The 10,828-nt window shown below is 35.6% G+C and overlaps 1 long non-coding RNA gene across 1 annotated transcript in view; it reads left to right on the top strand.

The window, feature by feature from the left end:
• LOC135274892 (uncharacterized) overlaps positions 1-6,395 on the top strand; it is a 150,851-nt gene extending 144,456 nt beyond the window's left edge. Inside the window, exons 5-6 of the long non-coding RNA XR_010342620.1 lie at positions 5,835-6,212; positions 6,307-6,395. This is a non-coding gene — a long non-coding RNA (uncharacterized LOC135274892). The remainder of the gene's footprint in view (positions 1-5,834; positions 6,213-6,306) is intronic.
• Positions 6,396-10,828: the final 4,433 nt, after the last annotated feature.

A 10,828-nucleotide genomic window follows, 5' to 3' on the forward strand; every position in this document is an offset into this window, starting at 1 on the left:
TTATCAGATCTAAGAGGTTTTGGGCAGTAACTATGGGGTTTTCTATGTATAAAATCATATCATCTTCTAAGAGACAGTTTGAATTCCTATTAATATTAAGGGAGCAGTCTAACTGCTCCCTTAATATTAAGACTGCTCCCTTAATATTAGTATTTGTAAAAATAGTGATGAAAAAGCAATGACAATGTTAATAAATCTGGTGGTATTCTAGAATTTTGAAAACAAGTCTATAAAAATTTTGTCATGATTTGTCATTAATTGAATCATTAAAGCTCACAATGTGCTGTCAGATTTTTCCTTTGAGTAATGAAGAATTGATTTTCAATTTTGAAAACATTTAAATATTTTTTGGCCAATTAAGTCAGATTTTTGTAAGTGATTTATTCTGATCATCTCCTTAAGTGTCTGTATTAGTCTAATTATCTGACCTAATAAAAACTTGAATAGATTCTCTATCTATGGGTTGGGATCTAAACATAAGTGGACTTAGAAGTCCTGTAGAATTGAAGGATAACAGAGAAGAATTATTTGAATTTAAATGGTGATTTTTAAAAATTCAAAGCATTTTTTTTACTTTACTAAAGACAGGAATTAGCTTATAACTGCTTTATCGTTACAACTAATGGATATGAGAACGGAAACTATATTGCTGACATTACAACCCCAAGTTGGTTGTGCCCATCATGGCAATTATCACGTTTTATCATACCATGGCAATTATCACCCTATGAGAATCTTCCCAAGAGCTCCCATGACCTTCTCAGCCACATGTCAATTTTGCACCCATTACAATAAAATAAATACAATGTTGTTCTATTACTATTTATGCCTTCTCGAAGACTGAACTTACTAGACATTTTAATGTAGTAAAATGGAAATTTCAGAGAGATCAAGGCATAGAAATAAACCAATATTATGTAATGCTTTATTTTCTATTAAGTGTAATGCCCAGATAATACTAAGTTCTTACTTGTATTGCTTCTGTGAAAGTTAGGAAACTTCTTTTTGTGTAGAAGTTTGTGGGCCCCAGAATAGTGTGCTTGATGCTGGGTGAATGACTTGTGTGTGTGTACATGTGTCTGGTATCCACTCCAGCTGAACCTTTTCAGAGAATATCTGGGCTACCAATCCAGAGAGGAAAGAAGTGTGTGTGTGTGTGTGTGTGTGTGTGTGTACTTTTACCCTTTTACCTAAGGTAAAAGTTTTTGGTCCCTGCTAAATTTAACTAAAACATCAGCTCATGATGTAGTCACACCTGAATATATGAATGATGGAGTCATATATTCAATAGGGTGAGCCAGCTGGATTTCTAAACAAAAGGTATTTCAAGTAAAGGATTAACATAAGCTACTGTAATCGGCCTCTGAGCTGGCTCTGGTGACCCTCAGCTGGGATACATGTCCCTATATAATCTTCTTCCATATTGATTCAGAGCTGGTCTGTGTGACCAATAGAAGGCAGTAGAAGTAACTGTGTATGACTTCCGAATACAGGTCATAAAACCTTTCGAAGTCATTGAAGCTTTTTCCTTGGACCGTTGGATCTCTTGTTCTAGACAAAGGTAGCTTTCAGGACACACACAGGCAGCCTGTGAGGATGTTCACATAGAGAACAACTAAAGCCCTGCTAATAGCCAGCACCAACTTGCAGACAATTGAGTGAGCCCCCTTGAAAGTAGACCTGCAGTCCTAGTCAAAACTTCTAATGACTGTAGCACCAGCCAATATCTGCCTACATCTCAAATGAAAGATCCTGAGAGAGAACCAACCATCCAATGAAAATGCTCTGAAATTCCTGACCTACAGAAACCATAAGAAATAAGTTATTCTTGCTTTTAGCCTGTTTTAGGACAATTTGTCACAAAATATTATAAATCATTACCACCGTTATTATTCTCTATTAATAGAATGATGCAAATTTATGACATGAAAAGATGACCTTTGGTGTACCTAGCTTACAGTAGGTACTGAAAAATATTATTGAATGGATTAATGAATACATAAATGGAAGCCATTGAAAACATAGCATTGAAAGTTTCTAACATTTTAGAAATAAATTAGCATCCTAATGAGCAGAGAAATAATTTTATAATGTTGAAACATTTAGCTTTGTGCTTGAGAGGAGACATATTGAATATGTGCAGCAATAGGACATGACTATAATCTCCCACCATATAGCAGAAATACTTATATCTACAGCAATATTAAAAGAAAAAAATGGAAAAGAAAGGCATTTCATTTGGGGCAGAGAGAATTTGATGGTTAATTTGATGTGTCTACTTGGCTAGGCTATAGTTTACAGTTATGAAAGCAAACATGAATCTAGGTATTGCTCTGAAGGTATTTTGTAGATGTGCTTAATATCTACAACTAGTTGACTTTAAGAAATTTGGTTTGGTCTCATTTAATAGTTGAGGCCTTAAGAGTGAAAACTAAGGTTTTCCAAAGAAGAAGGTTTTCTGTTTCAAGACTGCATATCAACTCATGCCTGTGTTTCCAGCCTGCTGGTCTGTGAACTTCAGATTTACCAGCCACCACAGTCATGTCAGTCAATTCCTTAAAATAAATACATATGTGTGTGTGTGTTTGTGTGTGTGTGTGTGTGTGTGTGTGTGTGTGTATGTGTATAAGACTTATTGGTTCTTTTTCTCTGGAGACTCCAGACCGATACAGATCGCTGCTGCCCAGTGAGTATGGATGTGTTTCCCTGCATTTTCCCAACCTTCTTTGCAGTTAGTTTGATGCCAAATGACCAGATTGGACAATGGGCTGTGAGCTGTAGTGACTGTGTCATTTTTTCTTTTTTTGATATGGAGTCTTGCTTTGTCACCTAGGCTGGAGTGCAGTGGCTTGATCCTGGCTCCTTGCAACCTCCACCTCCTGGGTTCAAGTGATTCTCCTCCTTCAGCCTCCTGAATAGTTGGGATTACAAGCACGTGCCACCACGCTTGGCTAATTTTTTATTTTTAGTAGAGATGGGGTTTCCCCATGTTGTCCAGGCTAGTCTCAAACTCCTGGCCTCAAGTGATCCACATGCCTTGGCCTCCCGAAGTGCTGGGATTACAGGTGTGAGCCACCATGCCCAGCCTTAAAATTTATTTATTTTAACATAATTTATACTGTGTAGATGAATTTCTAATTTTATTTATTTCACCAGAGTTTATCCTATTTTGATTAATACATAATCTGAATGGGAAAAAATCAGATCATGGGCATATTAATTGAGGGTCTTTTGCAAGTGAATGAAAATGCTCTCTATTTATTTATTTTTTTAAAAGAAAGGGAATTGAATGACTTATATAATTGAAAGGTCCAAGAGTGGATTTTCAGATTTAGGCACAGCTGAATCCGAAGAATCAAAACATATCAGCAGGATTTGCATCTGACTTGTAGTCTAACTTACATTTTTATTTATTTATTTATTTTCAGAGCAACAAAGTCTAAGGGATGATTCTGATTCACTCAACTGGTTTATGTTCCTAACCCTGAACCATTCACTGCAGCTGGGTCATGGACAACTCACTGGTCAGGTTTATTCACATGCTTGTTTTTAGAGATGGGGTGCTTGAAGGACGGCTAAGATCAGCACCACCCATATCACAGGGACTGAGAATGGATGAGGGGAGATTCTTCAAAGGAAAGTTGGGTTATGGTGACAGCACATGGAAAAGAAGTCAGGCAGGCAAAAGCAACAGACTGGCACAGCAGTAGGTACAAGTTTGTATGCCTGGTATCTCAAGAGAAAGGAAGCTGAGTTACATGTATAGAAACATGAGTGTATTCACTGAACATGCTTTCTAAAACCGAAGTGTTGTGGTGAGTGAGTGGCAAGCCGGTTGTGCAACTGACAACTGGGAGAGTAGCTGTTGCAATGTGATAATTCATTTTAATCAAAGATAAGAGAGATACTTTGTCACATTAAGACCAGGAATATCAATAATACATCTATCAATGTACAGAAGATGTCACATCTGATCGAAAGCAATTGAAGTGATATTACATCTCTCAAGGAATAAAAGCCAAGGGCAGGTTATTCCATATTGAAATCACACCCACACTTATTCATTATTTAGATAATAATGACACATTTAGAACTTGTTCAGAGAGTAATTAACAAGTTGACTGTTCAGCCAAATCCTAATCTATTTTTCATAACGTGACTAAAACTGGTCAGATAGAAAAAAATATATTCAAACAGAACTCTCCTTGTGGCTGGACATGGTGGCTCATGCCTGTAATCCCAGTAATTTGGGAGGCTGAGGCAGGAGGATAGCCCGAGTCCAGGAGTTCAAGACCAGCCTGGGCAACATGGCTAAATGCCGTCTCTACAAAACAAAACAAAAAAATTAGCCCGCTGTAGGCTTACATATGTGGTCCCAGCTACACGGGAGGCTGAGGTGGGAGAATCACTTGAGCCCAGGAGGTGGAGGTTGCAGTGAGTCGAGATGGTGCCACTGCACTTCATGGTTTGTAGAGCAAGAAACCCTGTTTCAAAAAAAAAAAAAAAAAAAAAAAGCTCCTGGATTCTCAGTTATGTTATAGTATTAATATGTAATATGTTTCTGTATGAGTTATGGAAATTATTGGTTTATACAGATTATAAGATGTGTGTCTCTCTCTATATACATGTGTATCCATTATTGACTCATCTTGTGGTATATATTTTTCCAAATTAATAAAAATAAATACTATATATGAGCACAATTATAAATCTTTTGTATATGTAACAGCATACTAAATATTTGCTAAAAACATTTAAGATTTTTAAAAGAAATAATTTTCTCATTGAAGAGATTTAGGAGCAGTCTGAGCACAATTAGGATTGTTTGGGTGCCATGAAGAAGAAAAAATATTCAAAGCCCTCTTTCCTTTGCTTTTTCCTTTACTTTTTTAAAAGCAAAAATATTGACTGCATATGTGGAAAGTGAATTTATATATTATGTATATAAATTTAAATATAATACATGTATTTTAAAGGAAGTCTAGTCAAAGACTGAGAGAACAATAAAATTATGTATATGTTAATTTCCTGCCAAGTTTCAGGATTATGTTCCTGAATTTTAATAGGCATGACAAAACTAGAGTTCATAGGAATCACATTCTCACAGAAATTTGAAAATCAACAGAATTTCAGTAAATATTGCAATATATAACAAAATATATGTATGTTAACATAAAAAGACTATAAATAAAAGTTTACAAGCACCCACTTCCAAAACAAGCCACAAAACAAAGCTGTAAAAAACATGCACCAATAGATTATTTATTTATTGAATCTCTTTCTTCAGGAAGCTTTCTGTGATGTTTCACTCTGTTGTGGCAGATATTTTCCTGTTTCTTTATCATGCTCACTGCATGGCTCACTATTCAAAGTATGTTAGTGTAATACCTACCACGACCTGGGCACATTACATGCGTTTTCTAAGCTCAGAGAGTTTAGCAACTTTTCCTGCAGAAGTGAGAAGAATGTAGATTTGCTTGACTCCACATTTCTTGTACAGTTTCTCGATCTGCTCCAATGCTTTGCCCTTCACACATCTGGGTGTTACGGTGTTTCACTCTGTTCCTGATGACACTCTGTTCACTCCCTCACATGCATGGGGGCCTCAGAAAGCACCTTTAGATACCTGATCCTTGGTTCTCTACATAGTTTCAAGCACTACAACATAAGTCATGCTTCTAAATACTGAGTCACCTTGGGTCTTTTAGTCTTACAGGAATCAGAAGATCCATGTTAGTATTCCAGCTTTCTCATACTAGCTACGTGATCTTGGACAGGTGGTTTAAACTAACAGTGCCTTGATCCTCATTCTTTATCCCTTTCATTTTCCCAAGAGATCCTCTGACCCCTGCTTCCAGCTTCGTGGAACTTCTACTGATGCTACTGAATTTGTATGTATGTTAAATGAATCTTGTATTATTTTAGTTTTAATTTTTGGTGTTAGGTATAATTTTACTATGCAATATTTGGGGGACCATATAGAATTTTTTTTCAACTTGAATGTGAATTTTAGCTCTCTACTTTATCCTAATCATTTCTCTAAGGGGAAGAGGGGACTAGATGATTACTAATCTTACGGCTTTGCAAACATTCAAGCTCACGGAAAATGGAAGAATATCCTAGTCTTCGGTCCATCGTGTTGTTTGCCATTTCTGTTGTTCCTCTCATCAAGTGATGCTGCTGTGAAGAATTGCTTGTCTACTATTATTCAGGTACTGCTGCTCCAGAATGACTCAGATGCTTTTACAGTATTTCTCTTTACTGACCACAGGCTCTGTCACACAGACCCTCTTCTGTATATTTTAGGTCTCAGGACTTTGAGGCGAGATTCCCAGGAGGTCCAAAAGCTTGATCTTCTCTAGTCTCTGGCATTGGGAGAAACGTCTGTGAACGTGCACCAGGTAAGAGTATTAGAAAGTCCTTCTGTCCCTTCACTAGTCTCTGAGAAGCTACCCTTTCTTCTCCAAAATGATCCATTTTCCAAAATGACTGCAAGCACAGTTTCTAGCCCCTCCTCCCTCTGGGACTACCTGGCCTAATTACTGAAAGTTACTTTGATTCCCAAGAAAAAGCCCAAATGAGAGTTACCTCCTTGCTACCAGATAATCTTTGTTCCTGCCTCCAAAAACCCAAAGCTGTTAACAAGCCCTTAAAGGAAATGAGTACAATGCTGGACATTCCTACTTCTAAGGGTCTGGGTAATTGCAATGCAATTACATTTCTAGTTCTTCTGAGAGTCTCACATAGGAGTGAGAATAAGACAGAAATTATTATCACAGTAAATTATCCTACAATATTGCTCTTCGTGTATCTTTTAAAAGGGTATCAGCTTAAAAATCTGGAGAAGAAGTAGAAAATGCTTGACTTTTGTAGCCACTGCTTTCTTCCTCATTCATGGCAGATATAGCTAATCGATCATTTCTATCAAATGACCCATACCTGTTTATGCTAAACATAGTGGGTGACACAGCCAGTAACAATGAATTAGAATCAGAAATTGAGATTGAACTATGCTTACTATCTGTTCCCTAAACATTGTATAATGTGGAACATTGTGAAATGTAGTACTGTTGCCAATGAGGTGAGATGAAGTGAAAAAATGAGGGGTAGGGGAGAAGGAGGAAGGAGGAAGGTGGATTGATTGAAGTTCTATGTTTCAGAGAGAACATGTGGAGCAGGTTCTCCATGTGAGCATACCTGGAATCTAAGTGTGCTTTTCAACCTTTGCACTGAAGACCTTTCTATTGTCATCCATAGGGAATAATCAGGCTTTGAGAGACAAATGTATCCTAAAGAAATGGATGCATTTATCTTGCAAATTACTTGGTTAAAAATGAAATCTCTAGATAGAAGTTTCTGGCAAATACATATTTAGCAGTCTAAATATTCTTCTACCAGTGACAAAAAATTCCCATGAAACCAAATTAGTATTAGAAAGTTAATAAAGCTACTCAAAGATTAAAAAAGAGTTAGATGTTCCTAAAGAATAGTGCCTTCAGGATAGGATAGTATCCTAGGCCCATCTATAAAACAGTATATAGGCAGTAAGCAGGCCAGCAAACTAACACTGTGGATGGTCTTGTGTGTTAAGTAGAGTTTTCCAGAGAAACAGAACCAGTAAGAGATATTTATGTGTTTGTTTATTATGAGGGTTCCACTTGCATGATATTAAGAAGACTGACACCTTCCAAGATCTGCAGGATGAGTCAGCAAGCTGATAGATAACCCAGGAGAGCCTATCATGTCATTCCAGCCTGCAGGCTGGCAGGCTTAAGACACAGGAAGATGTGATGTTTCAGTTTCTGTCAAAAGATAGGAAAAACCTTATGTTCTAGTTCAAAGGCTGACAGGTAGGAGGAATTCCCTCCTCCTTGAAGAAGGGTCAGCCTTTTTGCTTTATTCAGGCCTTCAAGTGATTGGATGAGCCCACTCACACAAGGGAGGGAAATCTGCTTTATTCAGTCAACTGATTTAAATGTTAATATGATTCAAAAAAATTCCCTCACAAACATACCACAGTGTCTGACCAAATATCTGGGCACCCTGTGGCCCAGTCTATTTGACACATGAAATTAACTGTTAAACCTGGGAACTTTTTTTTTTGAAAGGATGAACTGGAGATAAATGGATTTTACTCTTTGGACTTAGTTTTGGACTTACTTTTTTAAAAGAAGTCATGCAGATGATCATTTATTTTGTATTAGCCATATTTATTATTTTGTTCTCCTGAAAGGATTTTAGTATATTATCCAGATTTACCAGCATAACAATTACAAATGTTATTTCAGGGTGTTACTTTTCCAGATCACTAATACTGATTTAAAAAAGGCATAATTGATTCCATTTCAGAGACAACATTATCTAAACTTTTCTTATAATTCCAACAGGACAGCCTATTCAAAGCCTAAAATCACCATTGCATTAATCATATGTGTCAGAAATTTGTTTACTTTAAAGTCTCATGTACATCTAATTTATGTTATTTACTGCACATGTGTATCACAGAAGTCCATGCAGACATACCTGTATACATTTAAATCATGCAATAAATTTTAAAATAAAATTTGTTCGTAGAATTTCCATATGTCTGTATTATTCTCTACCCCAATTTGTTTGAATAACATTTGAAAACTAACTTCAGATTCTTGGTAAGCATTCCTGAGGTTTTTGGATTTTTTTTTTTTTTTTTTTCGCTTTATTTTCTGATGTGGAAGATAAACTGAGAGAAAACAGAACCAAATATGATTGGCTGTGATGCAAATTTTACCTAATTATATTTCATAGCTACCAAACTGACTTAAAAAATATTAATGATCTTAGACACAATCTAAATTATATTTTTATCAGAAAATGTGTAAACTCTGAAATCAAAACTAATTATACCAAGAGAGTTAAATCTAGTTTAGTGGGCATATGAATTTGTAAGATAACAAAATCACAAAATAATCCTTACTTTTTCCCAATTCATTTCCGGAAAATGCTTTATAAACACATTGCACTTTTTCACAGAAACCTATATTGGTGATCGCATTCCTGTTCAGTTACTCACCACCAAATAAGTTATGGTTATCACAGCAACATATTACAAAAGCAAAGATAAAATGATAAATCTTCAGTATAAACTTAATAATAAAATTATTTTATTAGTACTATAGAATTAGAAAAATGTTTTCTCTCTATTTGTTAGGAGACTAGTTAGTGTATTCTAATTTTCATTTATTTACTAAAACATATTTATCTAATAGCTGTTATATTTTCTGAACTATGGGCAATATAATGCAAAGGCATGTTTTCTACCATTCAGAAATGGAAAGAACTTAAAAAAGTGAAAGTGGTATACGTTAGACAGACATAGCTAAAATGAAGACACCACCTGCAATAATTTAGACAAACTTTGGGCACTGATAGGAATGAGCCAGACAGCTTAAAAACTGTCCAGGGAAGTTTTACTGATGATTTGTGTTTGTTCAGCTTCTTTGCAGCAAGCAGAAATATTTTAAATTATGCTGTTAACCTTACTGCATGGTCAAATTTATGTTTGTCTTTTTAAAATTTAGACTTTGCAGCATTTAAATATTTAAAGGCATCATTAAGTACTTCAGTCATGAGAGGATGAAGAGAATTTCCTTCTTACTCATCTTTTCTTTGTTCTATCTTTAGCCTTCTTCCTCACTAAAACCACTTTAAACCTAATGGACTACTTTGAAAAGGAAAAATTGAAGGAAGATTTGTTCAAAGAAACAGGCAGTCTCCCTAAGTCAAATGCAAATTACTGGGAAACACAGGTCTTTCTTTTGCATTAGCTGGGAAGTATAACTCCTTCTTTTACTTCCCTTTCAAGCCTACAGAAGGTTCATTAGACCAACTGTGTATGGGAACTATATACTAAGCAGGTATAAGTCAGGAGACATGAAGTTTAGGTGTCAATTGGGCAGAATTGAATGAGCAAAGCTACAAAGTGTAGTGAGCAACAAAGAAAATTATGCCTTGTACTAGTTCCTGACTGACAAAACTATAGCTCAAATTTACCACTATATCAAGAGAAAATTTTCTTTTTCTATTTTTAACAGGCTTTTCTACTATAATATAGTGTACTTCATAATTACGGAGTTTGTACTACTGTCTGCTCACGTGCTGGTTTTAGATAAACACAGAAACACAGCAATGACCTTTTTTAAGATAAATGACTAATAGTTTCATTTTTTTTGAATATTTGAGAAATACCTAGTTTCTCTGATGCAATCTTAGGTTTGCACATGAATAAATCACATGCCATATCTTATGATTTATAGATAAGGTGTCCTCATTAAGATGATCCCCTTATCTGTCTGGTATCGTTAAATAATATAACAGTGATTTCAATCCTGGCTCTGCCACTTGCCAGCTGTGTGCCCTCAGGCCAATTACTTAACCTCAATTTGCCTCAGTTTCTTCATTAGAAATGAGGATATAGTAATAATTTCTCATAAATTTGTTACAAGAATCAAATCAGTTAATGTTATAAAACATTAACTGTTTAAATAGTGCCAGACACATAGTGTGATATGTGTGTTTGTTAAAAAAATAAAATGCTTTTTCTTGTTCTTTTTTCTAAATTTTTATTTTTTTTTCACACCTCTGCTGGCAGGAATCTCGTTCTAAAGGCATATGCAAATACCCATCTCCAGACTTCTATCCAACTAGTTTGCCATATTTTCCTTGACTTTACTTCTCTTCTTCTACCCCTTATTCCCATATTAGGCTTCAGAAGGAGGACAAAATGAGAAATTACCTGGAAAGACTGGCCTGTGTGTGCCACCTTTTCAAACCTAAAGTTGTAGATTGTATC

Source organism: Aotus nancymaae, unplaced genomic scaffold, assembly GCF_030222135.1.
Source record: "Aotus nancymaae isolate 86718 unplaced genomic scaffold, 86718_ANA_hifiasm-v0.15.2.pri h1tg000014l, whole genome shotgun sequence".
Lineage (NCBI taxonomy): Eukaryota > Metazoa > Chordata > Mammalia > Primates > Aotidae > Aotus > Aotus nancymaae.